Source organism: Varroa destructor, unplaced genomic scaffold, assembly GCF_002443255.2.
Source record: "Varroa destructor unplaced genomic scaffold, Vdes_3.0 BEIS01000006.1, whole genome shotgun sequence".
NCBI classification, from domain to species: domain Eukaryota; kingdom Metazoa; phylum Arthropoda; class Arachnida; order Mesostigmata; family Varroidae; genus Varroa; species Varroa destructor.
Window position 1 is genome coordinate 19,132,116 of NW_019211459.1, and position 22,982 is coordinate 19,155,097.

General features: G+C 46.9%; 1 long non-coding RNA gene across 1 annotated transcript in view; it reads right to left on the reverse strand.

Moving 5' to 3' along the window:
• The window catches only part of LOC147754953 (uncharacterized), a 59,774-nt gene extending 39,924 nt beyond the window's left edge, over positions 1 to 19,850 (reverse strand). Inside the window, exon 1 of the long non-coding RNA XR_015330578.1 lies at positions 19,129 to 19,850. This is a non-coding gene — a long non-coding RNA (uncharacterized LOC147754953). The remainder of the gene's footprint in view (positions 1 to 19,128) is intronic.
• Between the last annotated feature and the right edge of the window lie 3,132 nt (positions 19,851 to 22,982).

Consider the following 22,982-nt stretch of genomic DNA (forward strand, 5'->3'; position numbering starts at 1 on the left):
CAATGCTCCCACACAAACGGCAGCAGCAGCACCAGGAAGACGACGAAAGAGGGGGGTATCTGAGAGAGGCTGGGATAGGCAATTTCGGGGGTTCGATGACTCCCAAGCGACTGACCGAGAGACGAAAGACGGCAGTTTGCTAGGCGAGCTGGTTCGATTCATCCCCTGGATGGGTCTTCGTTTGCATCGACTACTTCCAACTCGGCCACAAATGCTTGATGCTACACTTTCTCTCATTCAGAGTCCCTTTCACCCATCACTTTCATCTCCATCCCTGGATTCTCCGAAGTCTCTTTCGGTCTGGGAACGGCCACCGGCTTGCCTGTTTGCCTGCCGAGTTTGAGCTCAAGACCAAGAAATCCGTGTCCGAAGGAAAACGAAGGAGAGACAAAAGCCTGCAAGGCGCTAGTTGTTCACGTTTCGGTTACCCCATTCTCCTCTGCTACCGTCGCTTTGTACACTTTAGGCGAACATAAAAAGGCGACTACTGGTGATAAAAGGTTTGTCACTCTACGCAGGTTTGCATCTGAGCGTTTGTCCGCCGCCAAATACAATCTGGTCTATCTTGGCCACGGTCTAATGCCGTACTCATCTGCCATTATGGTGACTGTGTTACTCATTGTATCGTCAATCAGAAGAAGGTGCTAGTCAGTATAATGCCAATGTAACATACCTATATAGATATTGCTAGATAAAAGTGACATAACTAGAAAAACGTGGTATCGAAAAGCAGAGCAGTGTAGAAAAAAAAACGATTATATAGAGCAGATTATTTGAGTGTCAGTTAGATTTTTCTCTAGCATTCAAAGGGAAAAACACTACTACGAAGAGCACCGAATTGAATCGACGGTTCTATAGTGGCGGAGTAATATTAAATAGACGCACACTACGATAACGAACGAACGTCCTCGACATACGAGTTTGGTGAAGGCAATAATTTCCGATAGTTTTTCTATCAGTCATGCAGCATGGCTCCGATAGCAAAAACAGCTGTAGACAGCTTTAAAGAGTACGATAGTTTCTCTCGAGATCTCTAGCTCGACTCGCAGTTAACACTAATCAGTTCTTTTTTTTTCCATAGATAAAAAAATTCAGTAGATAACCATCGTGCATAGATGGCTGGGCAGCATAGCTAGTTCTTCACTGCTTATTTGTCATACGACAATATGTTGGTACCTGCAGAAAGACGGCCATTAATTCAATCTTCATAATTTTTCCTACAATTCAAGGGTTATAGGAGAAACATTTTCATAAAACAGGCAATATCAATTATATAGAGATAGTCACGATTAGATAACTAAAAAGCCAGCATAGTTTTAATGCTTATTTATTAAATTATCTTGAGACTTTGCTTTATTTTCTCCAAAAGGTCGTTTTGCCTCAATTAAAACAATTGCAGTTGTAAAACTGTTCCATTTGCGTAATGCTGATCTTGGTCTTCGGCCGAAAGTAGGACAACAAACCTGCTTTTTCTTTTAATGGCTCTTTACTTTCACTGTAGGTGGTAAGGTAAAAGGGCTGTGCGTTGACCCTTTGGTAGAGTCTTTAGGGACCAACGTTTACGTTGAATCTGCCTGCATGATTATTGCAAGACAAATTATCTATCCCAGCAGGCTGCTGTTGTCAATGTTGCAGCTATAGATGACATTTCCGCGATTCGCCATTTTGGAACACACAATCGCCCATTTATAAAATATGTGCTGGTTCAAACTGGTTTATCCGCAATGAATCCTTTGAAATTCCGTGAGCGGGCACCGACTCCAGATATAACAATGAGATTCCCACACGTACCAAAACGGTCATTCGAAGAAGTTTGATGGTAAATTTTGTTTGTTTTCCTGATTAAGTGATTTCGAACTTTTTCCCTACCAGTTACTTAAGTTCTCTGAAATAAGAATTTGATGGCAAATGTTTTTATCGCAAACTAAAAGAGAAACGATCTAACAAAACCAGCCATGGCTCAGGATGTGAATGGAACGTGCGTGCGCTTTCGAAATTATTCCAGACGAAACTATTAATTCTGAGCCAAGCTTTAACTCTACTAACTATCCCTTCTGTAAATGCCAACGTGTTCGTTTAAAGATGAGGCAAACGTGTTCACAGCATCGCTTCGCAAGCTGGTCTTGCACTACAGTCGAGTCAGCAAAGGGCGCAGAAAATGGCACATAAAAGATCCTTTCAAAAGCAAAACAAGTGTGGCAATATATGTTTTACTTAGCGATCATGCGTTTCATTGGGTTGAAGACAAGTGGTCCGTCTGTTAATACGACCGCTTGGAGCTTGAACGATGCCCAATAAGATAGTACGGTAGGGCCTTCCGTCATGAGGGGGTCAAAGACATGTGGGGCTGACAATGCTGCTGGTATTTAGTTTTTGAGTCGAAAGAATTTCCTGAGAACCGGTAAGTGTGAAATCAAAGACAAAAATAATTTCTGGTTGCGCAAAAAGATCAAAATTCACGGTTTAGTAGTGCAACTAAGTCTTGAATTAAGAACCGATTCGAACTTTTCAAGTTCTGGGAGGTATCCTTCTATTGAACTAAATGTAAGCTTCACTCCAAAGAGTAAACAACTTACTCCGACGGCAGGCTACTCACTATGGCAAGGCGGCCTTTATCATTCCACCTCCTGTCGAAATGCCCTAGTGCTCATGCAATGAGATTCAATGGGTTTTTTTTTCAATATTTTTCTGCTTACTAGATAAAACACGTTTCACTAGCAGGACCCGTTTACTAGAGCTGTTCGTAAACAAAGATTTACCTCCAGTTATTCATTATAATCATAATATCATCATCAGCATAAAGGTCTAATAATATAAAGTCGGAGTTCATTTCCTTAGTTTTTCTTCGCTCTAAGAGTTCATTCTTGGCTTATTGGGCGTAAAGCACTATAATTGTTGTTTGAGAAGCCTAATTAAATCTTCTGAGGCTGATTTCTGGCTGTAGCGGTTGACTACCTTTTCAAAGGTTGAATATCGGTTGAATTAAACACGTATATATAAAATAAAATGTTAACAGAAAATTGCGGATTTTATTGACGGTAGCAAAGGAATAAATATCCACAATACAGTTAAGACGATGTGAATCTCTGGACTATTTGTCTTATAGATGGATTCAAGAAGGAGCGGCTTTCAGGACGTTCGGGGCTAACTACGCTTAAAGTAAATGCTTCGGGTTATATTTCTGATTTTACAGTTAAACATCGTTTAGTATTAGCTGCTATGTACTGTTTAATATTCCGAAGCTTAAAATGAGAAGGAAAATTCTAAAACATAGGTCCTCAGGTAAGCAGGTGGTATGCATTTCGAGCAGAAATTACTTCTATCAGACGAACTGTTGGCAAGTTTTCAGTATCATGAAGACTTTCGTACACGTAACGAAATCGCTCAGCAGGGAACATATGTGAGGTTTGCCGACCTGTGCAAATGCTAAAGTATCCTGGACTTTATACGCTTACCGTCTTCGAGCTGCAAGAATATATCATTATAGTAGTCATAAATACTCTTAAGATTTTCGTTGATAATCTGACAGGCTGAAATGCTTTGGCCAGATATATAAGCGACTATGTAATAATTATCGTATCTATAACAGATCTATGTCTGGACAATGTAATCCGTTGAAAGGGAATGAACTATTTGCCAAGTTTGTTTTCTACCTTTTCCTTTAACAGGATGCCGAATTCGTATTACAGTACACGGAACAGCCACTTCCGCAGTACGTTGTTACTAGTTTGTTTTATGTGAACGATCATCTCTCAATTCGGAGGGTCATTTCGTTGCGGATATACTACCGCGACCACGGTGGCAACTGCTCCTCGCGAAGCTGCCTTGTTTTTTACGCAGCCACTATTACGTGTCCAACTCGTTGTCAAAAATGCGCGCCCGTTTCACCGACAGCAACCAACAAAGGCACGGCCTTGTGGTCCTGTCAGAAACGAGTTCCTTTCAGTCAGATCAGCATTGCTTCTTCCCAATTGACTTCCACCTTCTTTGCTTCCTATTGAGAACGACTATTGTACGCCTCGACGACTCTTGAAACAGCGGCCAGAGCTGGCCTGCCGACGCGACATCAAAATGTTCTCTGAGATCGTCTGGACTCAGCATTCATTGAAGCTTAGTCCGATACATAGCGTACTCCTGGAATGGATCTCGGCTTCCATGAATATATGGCTTATGCTGTCACTTACTGACTGGCATTCAGTCAACGCCTCTAGTACGGTATATAAGACAGTCATGAGGAGAACTTTGTCCCTTTCGTATGTCGAGTTTCTCTTTATCGGTTGCAGACGGGGCCCTTTTAAGAAGTTCACGAATAAAGTGCACTCAGCAACCCTAGATGTTGATTCAATATTTTCCGTTACATGCAACTTACTCAAGTTAGACTTTTTATCTGAAGTGACTTTCTAGTAATTCCTTATCTGCATGTGAAACATGGGGGTGTAACTGAGACAGTCCTTAACTATGCGTATAAAAACTAAACGAGTTGAGGCTTCTGCATACGGCTCTATATACACGGACTATTCAGTTGTTCTGTGTACGATATGTGTAGATCGTTTAGGAGGAAGTTGAGGATCAAATACGCGCCCGATATAGCGTGATTTATTGAGGCTTGTGCTTAATAGCCGTAGACGAAAAATTTGCAGCAAGTATTTGCTTTAAGTTACTCGGTGTCTTTTATTTAATAAGAGTCGTGATAACTGTGTACATTAAAGGCAGGCTATTTGAAATAGAGGCATACTAGTATTCGTCACTTATAAGAGAGTCATAGATTGCAGCCTAAGAAGACAAGCGAAATCAAGCCTGTCCTAAGCGTATAAAAACAGCTCTCGATAGCTAAAATTGCTGATTTTCGCTAAACAATTTTTTATTCGGTTTTTGCAATTCTATTAGCCAACAACTACCGTATCGAAATTGCATTACATTCCGAAAATAGATTGTGTCATAGAAATGTTACATCACAACTTACCCTTTTACTTCGTTGATGGGTCAATCGGGCTGTCTGATATTATTCCGAGGCCACACTTGTTTCCTATGAGCGTGAAAGCATACTTTTTATCTGGCGCTTCCTTTGTCGTACTTCAATAGATCATTATAGTCGTGAAGGGTAGACGCAAAAAACATCGCGAAGGTTGTCGATGGCAGACATCAAAAATTTGGGTAACACTTGACTATAACAGGATGATGTTGATATAAGACGAAGTTTGCTCCACAGGCCCCTATCAGTTCTCCGTCCAGTAAACTTTATACACGACGGGACAAGAGAATGATAGGGAATCGAGGAACTCATTTGGCGGAGATAAATGATGAGAACTGAAGTCATATTTCCGGTGCCCTTCACGGATGCCAAATAGCGTCCCATTCTTATGACTGCTGTGTAGCATGTTCTTTCCGTATGAAAACAGCTTCATTTGTAGTTGCAACAAAGCAGAGAGTAAACACACGTATGTGTATTCGTTGACAGAGTTGGTCCGTTGTCGCTTAATCCTGTGAAGCGAACCCCCCAGAACGGAAAAACCACCAGTGTATTTAATTGATTGAATAAGTTACACATGCATAACGTCACCAAAGACGCAATGCAGGAGGGAAAGCACAAATTCAAATTCTACATAGGTCTGTCCACCTGTTTGTGTATGTATGCGTGCGCGTGTGTTTGTGCTTTAAACAGCATACATTTTGTTGTGTGTATCCATGTGAGCGTTATGTTACATGAGTTGATGTTGACGTGCTTCTTTCCGTCGTGCTGTCTGTTCTCAAGCTTGTACGAACTGCTCCTCTTACGCTATTCAAATGTGTAACTGACCACATTTCCCCTGCGGTGCGCACTTATCTACGCAGACACGGTACCGCCTTCCCACAAAACTTCCCACAATGTCCGCTTGTCTAGTAGACTTTGCCTTCTCCATTATTCGTATCGATTGCTCGTGGTAGTTTATTATTGCTGAATGGTTGTGGTATCACTTGTGCTGCTGCTGGTAGGCGGCTGGCTTATGATGAGATGAGCTGGTAGTATTATAACGTGGAGGTTCATCGCAGTGCAACGAAGCAAATCAAAGCGAAATACAGAGACGGCCGTGTTTTGTTTCTAGTTCCTTCTCATGTCCATGTCTCGCTACACACTACTCGGTTTTTTGGGATGAGAAATCGGAACACGAACGGGACTCTAGGCTGTAGCACCATTCGCAGTAGCAAGGGGGTATTGCCATTCGATAAGTGCATCGAAAAGACTTTTCGCCCAGGTTTTGAGACGCAGCTTACAGGACATGCCGGGTGATGTCCTCCTGCCTCGTTGTCTGTCGCCCTGATTGGTCTACGACCGGTAATCCTTGACCCCCTTTCCTTCAGCTATCTTCTTTCTTACGTGGCTTGTTTTTTGCTCGAATATCGATGGTCCCACTGCCCGTTTCGTCTGCTGCCAACGTCATGTCGCCGTTGCTTATCAAGGTGAGAACCATTGGGGGCCTCTGACGGGCGGGGGCGGCGGGGAGTGACAAGATGGACTCCACTGGTGGAGTGGCTGAGGTATTCGAAGACGGTAGACGGCGTACAGCACAAACAGCAGCGGCAGCCACTCTGCTAATCAACAGCAGTGCCCAGCGTTGTATAGTAAAGGATACTTTTATGTGTTCGATCTGCAGATTAGTCTAACGAAGAACGAACGAACCTCAGCCAACCACTGCGAAGTAACGTCCTGTCAAGTTCTTTTGCGACGTCGCCTCCCTCTTGACCACGGAAGCGTCGGTCGGTGACGCCAAGTCTAGGGCTGTGTGCAACTGCCTGGCCGCACACGCTATTACTGTTGCGACAACCCCGAGCCTTCAGCAATCTACACTCTTGCGGAACCCTACAGTCTCTTGCAAGGTATATCGCTTTTTGTTGGACTCATACTAGGGAAAGAAAATGAACAGCTACGTGTAATCGTATAGTGGCCAGCAAGCCGCTCTCCCGGAAACTCGTCGTATTAGTATACAAAGTTGGAAGGGATCTCCTACGAAACGGCGTGTTCAAAGCGATGTTGATGGCCGCAACAGCCGTGGTGCTACATATCCCTCGTTCATGTCAGGAGGTCGTTGTAAGCGGTAAGAGAAGAAGCGACCTGGTGAACAAGAAGCTGCTGAACGCAGAGCCGGCACAACGTAAATTTTGCTCGATTCCTTCGATAGCTGCGGGAGATGTAGTTGACCGTAGCCTGACTCTCCTAGTTTACCCCACCAGTACCCCCTAAATTGTCCAACAAAGGGCGAACAGAGAAACAGAATGGGCAGCGCATAGTGCAACGAAAATCCACTAGCAACTTTCCTCCTGCTTTACTTTGACTCAAATATACCTCGCTAACCCATACAAAATTGCCTACAAGCTTCTTAGAATATACACACGTGATACGGACAAATGGACAGTGAAAATCGGTCAGTTGCTCTTAGGAGTGGACAGACAGCGCATGAGCGCCTTAGATTCAAAAGTTAAAAGCGAACTAGTTAAGTGTAATAAAAATGGGGATTTATCAAAGTCATGTACTTAGCTTGCTCAGAAGTTAATAAGGTTTTTTTTTCTCGCAAAATAGGAGGCACCGATTCCAGCAACATAATTCCGTGACGCACTGCCAAGGTCGGGCAATAGCTGCGTTCACTGCGTTCATTATGAATGAGCTGCCATTACATATAGTATAGTACAACTGCAACAGTTAACACAACGGTCCTTGTTACGACCAAGACCGTGACTTGTGCTCGTAGTAGAAACATCTGACGATGGTCCTCAGCTGCTCCCGCAACTTGGCGGGGCTTTCATTGGCAGGCGGAAAGCGTGGTTGACAGAGCCGACTTTAATAAAAAGCTGATAACACCGCCTCAGACGACAGCCGGGCTCCGCGATCTACCTACTGTTTGTCTATGTGGTCGAGTCTGCCTAAGAACATAATGTATTTTTCAGCGCAGGACGACAACTGTGTCGCCGTAAGGGGCATGAGAAATAATGTCATGAGGCTGAGACGAAAGGAAACCTAGAGTAGGACTTGGGTGACTAACTCCCTGCCCCACCCTATAAGCGCTGCTAACAATCGGAAGTACAGGAAAAGAACGGGGATAGCGGCTCCTACTGAGGCCTCGTGTAGAGTTAGTCACGCTGAGCTACAAACGTAGTAATGCTAGTGGTATCTCCTAGTAACTTGAGCTATGCGTCAACCGTTGAGCCTTGGTACTGCGTATGTTGATGCTGCAGTTGGTTTCGCATATTTTGACGTAGGTTTTACTCTTGATGATCATACTGGTTGTGGTGGTGCTGAAAATAAAAAAGACATCATATGATATACAGTCACATAGCGACACCGAAGTACAGGAGAAGAGGTCGGCCTTGACAGTAACAACAGGGTCAGGCCGCACGAACGTGAAAAGAAAGGACCACAAAGCAGAACGACGAAGTTAATAACCGCAGAATCCTTCCTGGTATCCCCGAGTCTCGCCTTCATCCAGAGCGTTAGTGGCAGATGACGGCGAGATAGCAACAAGACGATAAACGGAGGACAGCAGGAAGTTGGGAAAGGCGGTAGGGAAAACGGGATCTTTTTGCTCCAGCCGAACCAATCCTCATCTTGGTTAAGAACGATGTCCACACATGAAGGGACTGGCCATACAAGCCACATCAGCGTCTCCTGCTGGGTTCTTACTAGCGTGCTCCCCATGCCAGGTTCAGTCGGGCCGGAATTTAAGCCGTCCTTAGCCACGCAAAGTTCACCGCTTCTTATCCCGTTCTATTTCACAGACCCGGGCCACCTGCACACTGGGCTATCAGTTAGCGTTCGACGCTAAGCTCTGAATGTGTAGAAGGGCCTGAAACTCATGCCTCGTTCATTGTTGGGGTCGTAATAACAACCACATTTATGAACATCCATATTTATAAAAGCATAGACGATCACGTATTACTTACCGGACATATAAGCAGAGGATATAAAATGCGTACCATACTAAAAAAACCCGTCTGAAAGTAAGGCTGATGCGCTGAATGAGCCTTATAACAATAAAGTTACAACGCTTTAAAGTTCCTCTTCCTTCGATATAACACATTATGGCAAGAAGCTAGGATGCAGACTACAAGTGATTTTATGGGAAATTGATAAGTCAAGCAAGCATTTTTTGTTAGATAGCTTATTAGAGAAGACCAATCAAAAGGAACTTCAAGACGGGTCGCTAAGAGCAAACTTAACATACAACTATGCCGACAAATCTCTTCGAAGGCTTAGTGTGCATATATGTGTTGTTGCTGTTAGCGTTGATTTGGCCCACTTTGCACGCTGTTAGTAAATTAAGCACCGTCGGCCATCTGAGAATATTAACATTGAGAGCGACACGTTCTTACGTGCAGCTCTCTTAAGAGGCCAGCGGCCTAGTGGAGGGCGGCGAGAAGCTGAGCGAACTTATCTAGCTAGTCAAGCCAGGACGACGACAGCTGCAAAGAAATTTGCGGTTTTCCTCAATGCGCCTCCTTTCCGCCTCCAATGCCCCTAGCTGCACCAATGCGAAGCAGACGTGCTGATGGAATCCATTAATCTAACAGCCACCCAACGAAGCAGCCACAACCGCTATCCAGACCGACGCACAGACGCATCGATTAGCCTTACCCAGATGCGGGCTATCTTCATTACTATTGCGGTAGCACTCGCAGGCAGTAGTACACTTGCCCACGTCCTTCATTACCTTTTCGTACAGCGTTTGGCACATTTGAAGCGACGCGGAGTAGTGCGAGGGTCCAATTGAGAAGAAGGAAGAGTCCAGGTTGGGCCCAGTCGATTAAGTCTCCAGTAGAAAGCAACTGACTCCAGGCATCAGGGCTATGCCAGTTACAACTGCGGAGTTTGACATCCGCCAGGAAGCCATGCAGCTGAGTCGTCCATCTTTGCTCAGTCGTTTTGCCTGCTATGCCCTGCTGCTTAGCAAATGCGATAGATAGGTGACGGAACTACTTCGGAGGGCCGATTCGATTTAACGGAAGCCAAATTTTGTTTAGCTGTTTATCAAGGAGCGCTCGCTTGCGATTTCGTGACCGAATTAATTTAATTTTTTAATTTAGTTTAGGTTTTGTAGCCCAGGAGGGTATCTTTTGGTGACGGTTTTCGCTGCAAAGTCACAATATGAAACACTATGACCATGTGCTAATGTGCGAAATTCAATGACATAATCTAAAGTAGTACAAGTGGATACATTCTCGACAATCAACATGTCTATTGTGTATAATTGCCAGACTAACAATGGCCCATATGCAAAGAATGTCCCATAAAACACTACTACACCAGCACGAGAGTAGACAAATTCAGATGTATCAGAGGTACCATTAGACAAATGCATTATGTGCACAATCCATTCGTTCGGTGATGGCAGGTAATCACAGGACGGGTAGAGCTTAGCTTTTAGTCAAAGTTAAGATATTGATGACTTTAACATTTGCGAGTCTTGTGACGAAATGTGTGCGTGTATACCTTGCAGATGGCGGTTGTCGTTAGCGTCCGACGAGACCGGCTGCGCTTTTAGCCGAAGTGGTCTCTGAGCTGCTCAGCGTTATGTTGTACTTGTCTATGTGCTACCTATAACAAGTGCTACTCTTTCGGCGCAACGCTTCTATATTCGTCTGTCGTTTAGAAACACCCACTGCTATCATGACCGCAGGCATGAACGCTAGTAGTACAGCCACGCGAGGCAAGATGGTAGCGGCGTCGTCGTCGTCGGCACCAGCAGCAGCACGCCTGCCTTTCTGGCTGCTACCACCAAGGTTCAGTCGAAGGGAAAGCGCTGTCATGTAAGCTAGCCGGTCCACTGAACCGTTGGCCTGTAAACCCTCGTCAAACGTAAACGACCCGACCGGGTTGAGCCCTGCGAATTCTCCTGAACGAATTCGTTCGTATCTCCGACTGTGCAGGTGCACGTTGCCCCGTAGCACCGGGGTAGGTGCCGCTCACGTAGCCGGCCACCGAGCCGCGCTTTTCTCGTAAGGTATGGTTCTCACATTTGGCTGCTACTACGGCCAGAGACGCACTCGCTTTAGTGCACAGTAAAACTACTTCACTATAATGGCAGCGCAGTCGCCTCTCGAGACCGACGGTCAGATCCGCCCAGTTGCTACCGGCTGCTGGTATAAGCGCCAGGCGTTAGCGCCGGTCGATGGATGCTTTCTTGGTACACATAGGTTGATGGTGGCAGCTCGGGGATCTGGAGTAGCGCTGGGAAAAGGGAAGGACGGGAGTGAATCGGCACTGACTGCTTTTCGGTCGGAACCCAATGGATGCTGTGGATATGGAGACACGAAAAGGTCTGCTTACCGCTCCTGTGAGCAAACGAGCAACTCGCAGCGAGAAACAACCCGTTACCATCTCATGCCACCATATACGCTGTGTAGACTACGATTATAGCACGAGTAACATAAGTGTTAGCATTATGCGCCGACAACATTCAGTCGCCACGAACGTCCCATTTGGCCCTTTTGCCAAGTCGGTTCCAAGGCAGACAGGCGGGCATGCAGGCAAGCAAGCGGGTGGTCGTGCAAGAAGCCGACTTGGGTTTTGTCTGTAGGGCGATCTTTAGGACTCCTGCTGCTGCTACTGTCGCTATCTTGCTCCCCTCGTTTGGGAAGCTAGGGGGAACTTCTGCCTAATGTCCCACGGCTGGCTGCCATCGAGGAAGTGCGGGCAGGACACCTGATACCACTGCCGACACCATCATCAAGATCGTAGTCCTCATCACTAGCGCGGCTGCTCTCTAACAACACACGACGCTCCTTTCGTTCGACGTATGTCATGGCCATGTTTACTGATCTTTACTTCGTTCCTTCCTCTATCCTAAGAGCGAGTGACGCGCTCCACGCGTTCAACTGATGAACTTCGCTCGGCCATCTCGGCTATATACCGTCTCTCAGTACCTATTCTGCTATTCAGTATGTAGCAGACAGGTCTGCTGGCTAAGTCACTCTAGCGATTTCTCCTTTTGCTCAGCCTTAGAACGTGGATGTAGGAGAAGGGATCGGTGGCACACTCGAAGAAACCCGAAAACGGGTACGGGCCACAGCTGAAAAGACGATGGCCGGTCATCTATGCCTATGACCTGCCTGTTAGAGTTGTAGCAGCAGTTGCGGGCTGCGGACGCACGCAGGTACTGCACACGTCGCTGTTATGATGGGCTGGCATGCCTGTCGGCCATCCAAGCCACCTGCCTAGTTTGACGTTCTTCATCACAAGGACCACCTCCATCACCCTGAGATACCCATCTCTGTTCGTCAGCCTAGACCCCACAAACATATTGCTTCGTGGTATAAGAGACGAACTGCTCCACACACGTTACTTCCGTTAATCTCACTGTTTGGCCGATTTTCCGATCGTCGCAATGGAATTGAGTCAGAGAAACCAAGATCCATGAAAAACAATAGGAAATTGGCTGACCAGATGGCAAGAAGTTTTGAGATAAACGAAAAACGTAGAAGTCAAATCACTATTCAAAGAAGCTAAGTATATGGCTAAGAGAGAAGATTCTCAACCAACACAGCTGAAGGGGGGTGTATAGCTGACTATTGTCTTTTCTACCACCAGCGCGATGTGCTGTGCCAGCGGTTTGTCCGTCTAACGACCGGCCGAGCGGTGGTTAGAGACCTGCTGGCTGTCCAACAACCTGCTTGCTCTGTTCGAAACCTGCGGTCGAAAAAGAGAGCTGAACCGTGAGGTCCAACCTGGCTGTAGGTCGGCTTGCGATGGATGCCTAGAACACGCCATATGGAGAGCGGTGGTAACACCAGCAGCCAAACGAGTCAAAGACGAGATCGAGGTAACTAAGGAAAGTGAACCACCTCAATGTGAATGAACGCCCAGACTATACGGGTCTGGCGAACGGACGGATCCAACCTTGCCATATGAGCCGCGTATGGTATTCAGAGATGAATCGTCGGGCAGATGTGGACCCGTCAACGGCGCTGTTTCAATTGTTCAAAACTCTTAGGCTGCATCGCAGCAGCCACAAGTTTAGGTGCGGGGGAGGTGTATGAAGGAAATCCGGACTACAGGCTAGCCGGCGGTCCTAGTCTTCTTCGTTGAGCTTCAAGCCAAGCAGGAAGAACTTCTCTGACTGCGGCTCGTCTGCGTCTTGCTTGCCGCTATTCTCGCTGCTGCTGTCTGCGGCACTCCCGAGGGGCCACAGATAGGAGAAGAGAAAGTTCTAAAGGGAAGCGGCAGCCGGGGCTGGCTCGAGCCATGATATTGTGACCGTCCTTTCAGGTTCAAAAAAAGTGAAGCCGGGAGAACAGAGAAAGCAAGAGCAGATGCGAAGAAAGAGATGGCTGAAGAGGGAAAGAGTGGAAAAACGAGAGAAAGGGAAAAAATCCCGAGCACGCCCCGCAGTAAATAGTTCAGTACTGTATTGCAGGGAAGGGGGTCGTTGGCAGGCTAGCTCGTTCTCCTCCGCCCCTATAGATCCTGTCCTGGACAACGGCAGGAGAAGGACGAAAGCACAGCGGACGGCAAAACGTAGCGGAGGCAGAGGTCGACCACAACGTCGACTTCAGATGAATAGGAACAACGGCGGCAGCAGCAGCAGCAGCAACAACAACAATGCATGGATGCCCGCTCTCAATGAAATAATATCGCGTACGTTAGCTAGCTAGTGGTTACCTGCCCAGCTGAATACCAGCTGTATTAGAAAAGCCAGGCACACGAAGAGGAAGCGAGTTCAACAGAGAAATGGAACCGCGATGAAGAAAAGACGACGGAAAGCACAAAAGTATAATTGGTCTTCTTCGTGTTTTTTTTCGTATAAAAAAGCTCCTGCTTATCGACAATGGCTGGTACCATACGTAACCATGCCACGACATAGTCGTACGCAACGGGCAACAACCTATGGCCACAACATTTCAAAGCTCGAGGAAGAATACGCTAGAAAAGGTAATCATTTAGTTCCTTAAGATTCCGGTGATATCTTGATCTTGAACGTTTCGATTTCTGAGCTAAAACAACACCTCATAAAACAGATATAAAGTAGCTATACGGCAATGTGTGTCTATTAATTTGAATGTGAGCGAATAAGTAATGCTCATCTGTATGACATAACAAAATAGTCCAATAGTTTCATAGGAATATGGGTTATTTATGTGTTGGAATGTTCTGATCGTATGTTAGTTGTCAAAGTGTAGGACAACAAAGCCTTCCATAGAAGTACATGTATTTACTATAATCTTTAGTGGTCTAAACACCACGAATACTGAAATAGTCCACTTAGCAAAACCCCAATGCTCTTGAGTTGTCCTGAACATTCTTAATAGCGTTCGTTATGACGATTTGGTTTCCTGCTCGATAAATGATCCAAGCGATGCAAGAAGGCTGGACGGTCCCTTGACTTCGGTTTCTCTTGGCTTGTCGGTTATCGCGAGGGCCAATTGACGCAGCGAGGCCCGGAAAAGTTCGAATCGAGTAAAAGTCAATTAACAATTAGCAACGCCAAAAGGGCAGCTGTTCACTCGCAAAGTGGAAGCAAGGGCCATAAAGCTTGACTCTTTCGGTGTATGAGGTACGCTTGGCGGCCTCGTTGTAAAGTCCATCCGCTATACAGGTTCTGCCCGCTTGCCGATCATGTATCCCGCCATCGAGATTTTCAGCTGTTAATGGTAACCTGTGGTAGGAACAGAGTCGTAATGACGGTTGATTTTTGCTCGCCATGCTACACCTTGTCAATCCTGGAGCAGCTAGCTTTCGCGCTATCAGTAGCATACTAATTTATAAAATTTTGTTGACAAATCCTTATGAAAACCTCATGAAAATGGTAAAGTCCATAGCTGGAAGTGACCAGTGTACTGACCCTATCATGTGCTACATTTGTTTTGGTTTTGGGTATCTTGTCAGCATTCCAAACAATTTGAGTAGATATTACTAGACAACTGTTTCTAGTAATGTTGTCTCCCCAATCAATGTTGTTGAACTCTTCAGATTCAATCTAATCCGCTCTGAGTTTCTAACCATTACTTATTGTTAGTTACCCAAAATGCCATGGAACAGGTCTATGAGAGTTTTGTCTACAAATACCGACATTGATCTTTGCCCGCTAATAGAGCTCCGTGAAAGGCCAGCGGTCACTGTATTGTTACCTCGACCTCGGTCGACCTGTGTCGTTAGTGTTTGTATACTCTGTCCTTTTTGACTGCGAGCTCAGGTGCGCATCGTGCATATATATCTCATTTACCTCCAACTGCGCCGATCCCAGTTATCGTATATTTTTGTATCTGCCCGCTAGACGCGCTGTAATCGTCTTTCCGCAATTATTATATTTCCCTATCTGTGTAACAACTTTGTATTGCATCGATCTGCCTCTTGGCGATCAGTCTTTCCAGATCGTACTTTCTCTTTCTCCTTCGAGTATCTCCTGATTATTTTTCCATCCCACTTCATTTAACATTGTCATTCTTCTCAAAAATTATCTATCCGGGAAGGACGTAACCGTCGCAAATGGCGGAAGTCGCAGATGCGGATTGACAAGATCGCGGAACATCGAAGAGTTGGTCATGGTTGTGTAAAGAACCGAACTCCCTGTAGAGTAATTGCCAAATAATGCGTGTAAGGACAGCACGTTGGCCATCAGGATGTGAAGGAGCTATCGAAACACGAGCGAGTGACGGTGAACCCGCTGGAACACCAAGACCAAAGGCAGCAGAACGCAATTCGATATAACTCTGCCGGCCTGCTAGAATCGTTGGCCGCTGTAGCAAGCGGTCGCATTTGTCGCTTGAGACTGCCGTGGCTGTGCATTCGCCTTCGGAAGGGCCACATACACAGACACCCCAGAAAGCAGACACACTCATCGGGTGGCGCTCGAAGCGGCGGTGCTCGGAATGGAGGAGGGATATAAGACGAGTCTGGTAGAGTTTGTTGGGGTGCCGGCCAAGTGTAGCATGAGGGGTCCGTTGTCGCTCCGTCGCTCGGAGTTGTGGCACGGCCTCTGAGTACAACCAGTTCGTAGTGTGCTGATGGTGTCGGCGGTGGCGGTAACGGTGCAGCAGCGATGCCCCTTTAGCACAAAATAGCGGGCAACGCTACAACCCTTGGCTGTGTCGAGCAGCCCGAACGGAGCTCGTGGCTTGAGGTATAAAGCCATAGTCACCAAGCACGAGTAGCACAAAGCAGATACTAAGCGCGAGCAGGCCATCAACGATGAAAGCGCGGTAACACCACTTCTTGTCATGCTGTTGATGCTGATGCCGGCACCACAGTCGTCGCCGTTGCCCTTGTCGTCATCTTCACTATTCACCGTCCCAACCCTACCATCGTCGCTACCGCCACTAACGCTTGATAGCAGGCGGGGCAGAGTGAGGCAAAGCGGGCCGGATGGGGGGTTGCTGATGGCTTAGGTAATAAAAATAAAATTACGTCCGGAAAAACGCCCTCCTCAAGGGCAGCAGTAGCGGCACCAACGGCCGCATGTGTCGCGGTAGCTCGCATTCACGCACAAGGCGCACGCGCCGACAGAAGCCCGTGGCAGCCTTTGCCGGTTCGGATGGGTTCGGCTGGGAATTTAGGGGAAGGGAGTAATCGAGACAGCAGTAGCAAATAGGGGATGAAAGAAAGAGACCCTGCCTGCTGCGCTACAGGGTCGGAATATCTCTGTGCAAGTGAGGTAGACGATAGGGAGTCGGGCGATCCGCGATACTCGAGAAAGAGAGTCGGGGGCATACTGTGTCACGTATGGCAGCAGCCCACTGTGCCCTCTTCCTGGTTAAATAATTATGATTTTCCGCAAGACCGCGCTGACTGCAAGCAACAGTCGCCTGTGCCGCCTTCGTCTGCTGTCGCTAGGGGAAAAACCGGCGACAGCACCCCTACCAGCACCTTTAGTTTTTCCTGACGTTGTCCTTCCTTCACACCCAACTCTAGGGCGGGAAAGACACACATGGACACTCGAGATTTCTCTGCCCGCCTTGTATGTAATTTTACTCCTGCACCCATTTATCCACACAGGCTTCATACACGTGTTTATAGAACTTATTCAAAAAAAGAAAAACACGCGGAGCATCCACACGGGGCGCAGCTTGGGACCCACTAAGCACAGTAAAATGTTGTGTCTGCGCGTTACTGGCGGCCTAAATCTGTTCATCGTTCGGCCACAAAAAAAATGGCTGCCCGAATCTCTACAGTGTCAACGGTGGCCTTTTAGATATAGTCCACTTCGGTAAATACACACAGCTCGACAAAATAGGTACTGGGATATTAGTTGCTTGAAGCCTGATGAAGAAAAGCTGCTGAACATTGGATGAAAAAAAAAGTGGAGATGGTACTCATATTTTTCAAAGCTGGGAAATTTTTGAGATGAGGAAGGTCTCTCTATGAATAGCTGCAAAGGGATAAAGGGAAAGGAAATAGTTAGGGAACCCCGTAATAGCAAGTGAGACAGAGCCGGGTAAAGAAACAGAGCCTACCGTAGCCTAGAATAGCGAGAAGAATGTTAAGCAAAAGAAAAAACTTACGGGAAAAAAACAACGTAAAGTTATTTACAACACACAAAGAACTGTATGTGCGTGTCAGTTTATATACTACTGTTGCTAATACTACGGATATACAACTTCCACCGCCACAGATAGCCTCTATATAGCGGTAGGTGTCTGTTGTCCTAAGAAACCGATGAAGTTTAACTGGCAGTTTTTGTCTCTGTGTTTAACTTGAATAGAGTAACTGTCCCAACTTGGAAGCTGCTCTCGTTTGGTACTACTTTTAGTTCTTTTGAATCGGCAGGCGTGCACATTCGGTAGGTTCGTTACTGGTCGCAACGAGACGCGTATGCAGCGTGAAAATCCTATTTGGTAGGAACGAGGAAGGACAGGGTAGCGAGGGTAAAAAAGAAGGAACGAATCTGCCACTTTCCAGTGAATGGAAATATCGAATGCTGCAGCCAATGGACGACAATAACAGCGGCGGGAATAATGAATCAGTCAGTCGGCTGTTGGTGCAAGCCAAGCTATGCGAAACAAGAGTCTCTACTAGTGGATATAGTTTGTATGTGTATCGGAAAGGAACAAGGCAATATGTCGTGGAATAAAGATGCGCTATGCTAGCGCGGCGGAAAAAAGATCAATTCATCAATTCAATCAATCAAAGATAAGCAACAAAAAAGGGAGCCGAACGAGGAGGGTGCTCGGGAAATACGTAGCCGCGTTCCTACTTGTGGTCCGTAATGTTGCCGCAATTGCCGAGCGTCACAAGAGAGTCGTAAGCATTGCGAATGTCACAAGATGTTAGTTGTCTATCCATTATTGGTGTATGTAAGTGCGCGGTCAAGCACAGAGTGCCCTGCGAACAAGTCGCAATACGAAATGACCGTCCCCTTAGGGTTTCTGATATCATCACAGAGGCAGCGCTTACATTGTAGATACAAACGCCATGCAAGCTACAGCATTGCGTAGATGCTTCTGCAGCATTTCCAGCTGCATGCTGGGTTCTTGTTACACAGCTGAATAGATTGCAAACGCCAGAGTCAATTTAGCAGTTGCCCCCTGGCTGAGTGGTTCGTCTCGTTCTCTGGTCTTTTTGCACCCTTTTCTCTTTAGAGAAGTTCGTTGACAGGGCGACGATAGTGCATCAGTGTGAAACTTTTATTAGTGGGCGGTGTATGGAAGCAACAAGAAGAAGGGAGGCTGGTTGAAGAGAAAGCATTCTAGGAACGCAGACTACCATTAAACTGTAACGCACTGGGTAACACGTGGAAAATTTTCTAAGCACATTTAGATGCGCGCATTGCTCCATATTGCTACTCCCTGCCTGCCGGGTGATTTCGTCGTCGTTTGTGTTGTTACCGTACGTCGTGGAGCGTTATAACAAGAGGTCCAAAAACTTAGGTTAATGATGAATTATGGAATAGCTATGGAATGAAAAGAGGTAACTCGTGACGAAACAACAACGAGAAATGCAAGGCACGTTTGACGATAGAGTAAGACACGACTCTTTAACAGATAGATACACTTACTCACAGGAACTTAATCGCAACGAAAAAGCGAATGGGCGCTCGGGCGGGAGATGGGGCATGGGGGGGGGGAGGTAATTGAGGAGAACGGGAAAAGCGGAGAGGTAGGTTCATGGAAAGCTTTTGCTGCTTCCTGGGCAAGTGAATCACCACCGAGGACCAGCCGATAACTCACCGAACAACTGCTGAGATGTTCCTTTCTCCCATGATCGAATCCTGTCTAAGGGTCTGTCTACTTCAGATAGACTCCAAGAGGCACACAAGTGGTAGCACGAGACGCGAAATAGGTCTTGCGCCGGTGAGGGGCAACGCTGCAAGACGGTGATGACTTGCTTGCCGAAGGTGAGTGAAAAGTAAACGAGATTGTCTAGAAGCTGGTGGAATTCATTGGACTTAATCAATGAAACGTCGTCAGAAAAACGAACGGAGTCTGGCACCAACCAAACACTGACGCCGACAAATAAAGTCGAAGCCGTTTCGGGCCACTCTCGAACACGTTCGGTTGTTGTGCCCGCATCTGAACAGGAACTGCTTAGAAGCCTCAACACGATTTGTCACGCTTCGGATTAAGTAACTGTAGCGCGCACCAGTCTTGCCAAGAGGATCAACTGACTTAACTGTAGTCAATACTGGCTGAAAACGATTACTAACTTTTCGTAATGGTGAGCGACTGTGTTATCACATTTAGTCTCTCAATCTGTCAGAGGCGGCAGCGAAGTCCAACATCTCATCCGAGATAAGAAAGTCAAAGTGTGTGCGATGCTTCCACCTGCGGTGGTCTTGTTGACTGCGCCGAATCAGCGAATCGAACCACTACACTGCTCGCTCTAACTGTCACAGTGCCTACTCAGCCGCTCAGGCGCAGAGATGGAATTCGAGCTGTGACTTGAGCTGGTGGAGGCGCCGGCCGATCTGACTTTCAGGCCGCTCTCGGGCCTCAAAGTATCGTCGGATGTGCGTCCGTAAGGGGAAGTCGCAAGCAGGAGAGGGCAAGGCCCGTCTCTATGACTACCGTCTCTCCCCCTAGGATCGTCAACCCTCAACGACGCGGGGCTCCCTCACTCAGGAGGGTTTACCTATCCCAGCCCCGAGCTCGCTCCTTCTCTTACTTTGACCCACTCTTTTCCGGGAGCGCTTACCTTCACTCTCACCGCTGTGCCGGGTTGCACCAACTAAAGAGAAGTGGGCCGCATGCAACTAGCAAGTCGTCGACCATCCACTACCTTCATTGGTCTTGTGCTCCACAATTTCACCCCTGATTCCCCTTCGACAGTTGGTCCCATTAGCCGATGGCACGCTAAACTCAGTGCCTTCCTTAGCTGGATAGCATCGAACAGTCGCGCGATGAGTACTGGAAGAAAACAGGCTGAGCTATCTGCACGTACAAAGTAGCGCCAGTAGAAATAACATAGGTAGTAGTAGCAGGAGCTTACTATCAGAACAACCAAAAAGCTGAGCAGGACCTGAAGTTGGCTGCTCGAATCGGGGATATGGGTGACGCTATCTGTCGACGTTGGCTATATACAACGGGGCTGTAGGGTGCTGGAAGGAATACCGTGGCGGACGGTTAGCGCACGGGCAAGGCTAATTATTCGCTACTGACTGAATGTGTGTCGCGTTGCACGTTCGTCTGAGTGACGACGATATGGTAGACCGAAACGATAACGACAAATAGCAAATGGAAAATAGCTTGCTGAAGGAGAAATCGAAAAAGATAGTTAGAGGGAGGAGAGCACACGAAGACATAGAACAGCTTAAATACATTCCGCTTGACTCCCGAAGCGTCTTCTGTTGCTGCCTTTAGTTACCGCGCGCGCCCGCGAATCACCTTTCAGATGCACTGTGCTCTCTCTCGCGGCTGTAGTAGTAGCAGTAGTAGTGCTTAAAAAGAAGAGACTGACCGATGCCTAGCATAGGAAGCTAAACGGAGACTTGTAGAAAAACAGTAGGATAAGGACAGCGTAAAAGAAATAACGACAGAACTAAGTAGCCAATGTAACGAGGCACCATTGGCAGAACACTGGACGAGGACCGATGCCGCTTGACTCTTTGGTCAGTCGGTTGTTTAGCAAGAGGTACGACGAGACAAATGTTATGTTTTTTTACAAAGGGGAAAGGATGCCTCTTTCGTTGAAGGACCTGCTTTGCGCGCTGATAACTCGATTTCCATCGGATGAGCTCTTTTTCTTTTTCGACAAGGGAGACGGCAGCAACGACGGGAGCAGTCGTGGGCTCGAAGCGAGTAGGGCTCTGTAAGAGTACGGGGATTTGGATGAAGAAAGCCGCTGCTAAAGCCAATAGCCAGCCGGAACTAGAGCCAGGAGGAATTCTCTGGCCGAACTTTCGGGCGATCCAACTTGTTTTGGCTGGTCGGCGGTCAAGGACCAGCTTTTTCTTTGTAAAAGCACTAGGCAGTAGCAGCAGGAAGGCAAGCGATTTCGACCATGATGACGAAAACAAGGAATGAGGAATCGACGAACGGACAAACGAACTGCTGGGGGCGTATTCGCGTACGCCGTTCTCTGTTCGTCCCACTCTTTCTGCTTCGGCCGTACGCACGTTCAAGGAGTTACGAATTTTCAACAAGATCGCCTGTTTGGCAATCCAACTCCTACCTGCCTGACTCGGTGCTTTGCCTACTCCTCCTTTTCCTCTGCGATCGCTTTCTTTTTCCCCCACTTTAGTTGTCTCTCGTTCCCCAGTAGCGCTTTCACTACTCGGCAGTATCTGTTTGCTTTCCGTATGCCTTTGAACGGACACGACTATGAGCAAGCATTAGCGTGAGAGTGAATGGTGTCTTTCTCTGTCGAATAAAACTCCGCGCGTGAGTTCTCCCCTCCAGAGTTCCCGTCTTGCAGAAATAATATGGACGAGGCTGAACGAATCAAACTAAGGACGTCGTGAGTAACGGCACTCTGGAGGTGTGCGGCATCTATGAGCGTACGCGCCTCCTTGCCTACCTTTACTCTATCTCTTACCTTGAAACCCCCTGCTCCTAGAGCCTTATCTTCCGTTCGCGCGTTCATCTTATCCGTGCAGAAGCCTGCACATGCAGCTGTACGCGGCGGCGTCGCGTCATTCAATGTTATTCCACTTTGTTGTTGTTGCTGTCGTCTTCTTGCCTTCCTTCTTCTTCTGTCTTCAACTTCTCCATTCTCGTGCTTGCACGCAGCGATGTTCGGCGCTGTCGCTTCTTTTCACATTGAGGCTATTTCCCCACTTTTATTCCCGTCAGGAACAGCATCAGCAGCAGCAGTAGTAGTAGGAAGCGCGCGCGCGCGCGTCTCCTAAAGAACTGCGTCCGTTCCTCACTTTTACTCGAGGGCATGTCCTTCCTCCTTTAAGCTTCATTCATTCATTCCCCTCTTTTCCAGGTTTCTACCCGTAGCTTTTAGTTTCTACCCATAGCTTTTAGTGCCTTTCTCGGCTGTTGTCCGAGATGGTGGGTTGTTGTACGCTCGTCTAGAGGGAGAAAGGGGTCAAGACGCGCGTGTAGCACGACGTCGTGCACTATCCTGCCGCGGCCATTGGCTCCAACGCCGTCTGCCTAAACTTTACTTCGTAACTGACGAGAACACGGCGGGGCGCCGCAGTCGCTTTATAACTTCAGCCTTTCAACGAAAGATAAAAACAGACACAAAAGAGGAGCTTGCTCAGATAGAAACAAACGAACGGTCGCGAAAGAAAGCACGAATGAGGAGCTCCTCACAGAATACAACGCTCTAGAATTAAACGCGACTTGAACATCTCGCATTTGATCGTGGAGAAAAAAAATCGTAATTAAATTGCTATATTTTCACTTTGTTTTTGTTGTTTCTTTGCTTTTGAAATATTTTTTGAAAAACCGAGTATCCAGTCTGAGGAAAAAAGTTGTACACAATATGCAGATACAACGGTGGTAATGAATAATAGAATGGATTCAGTATCTGATATATATGCATATGCATTACGGCAAATTAGGGACCGTTGCTCCGCAGTTACAGCCACGATGCTCGAATAGTGCCAATATAACTTTGTAGGGGCTTTTTT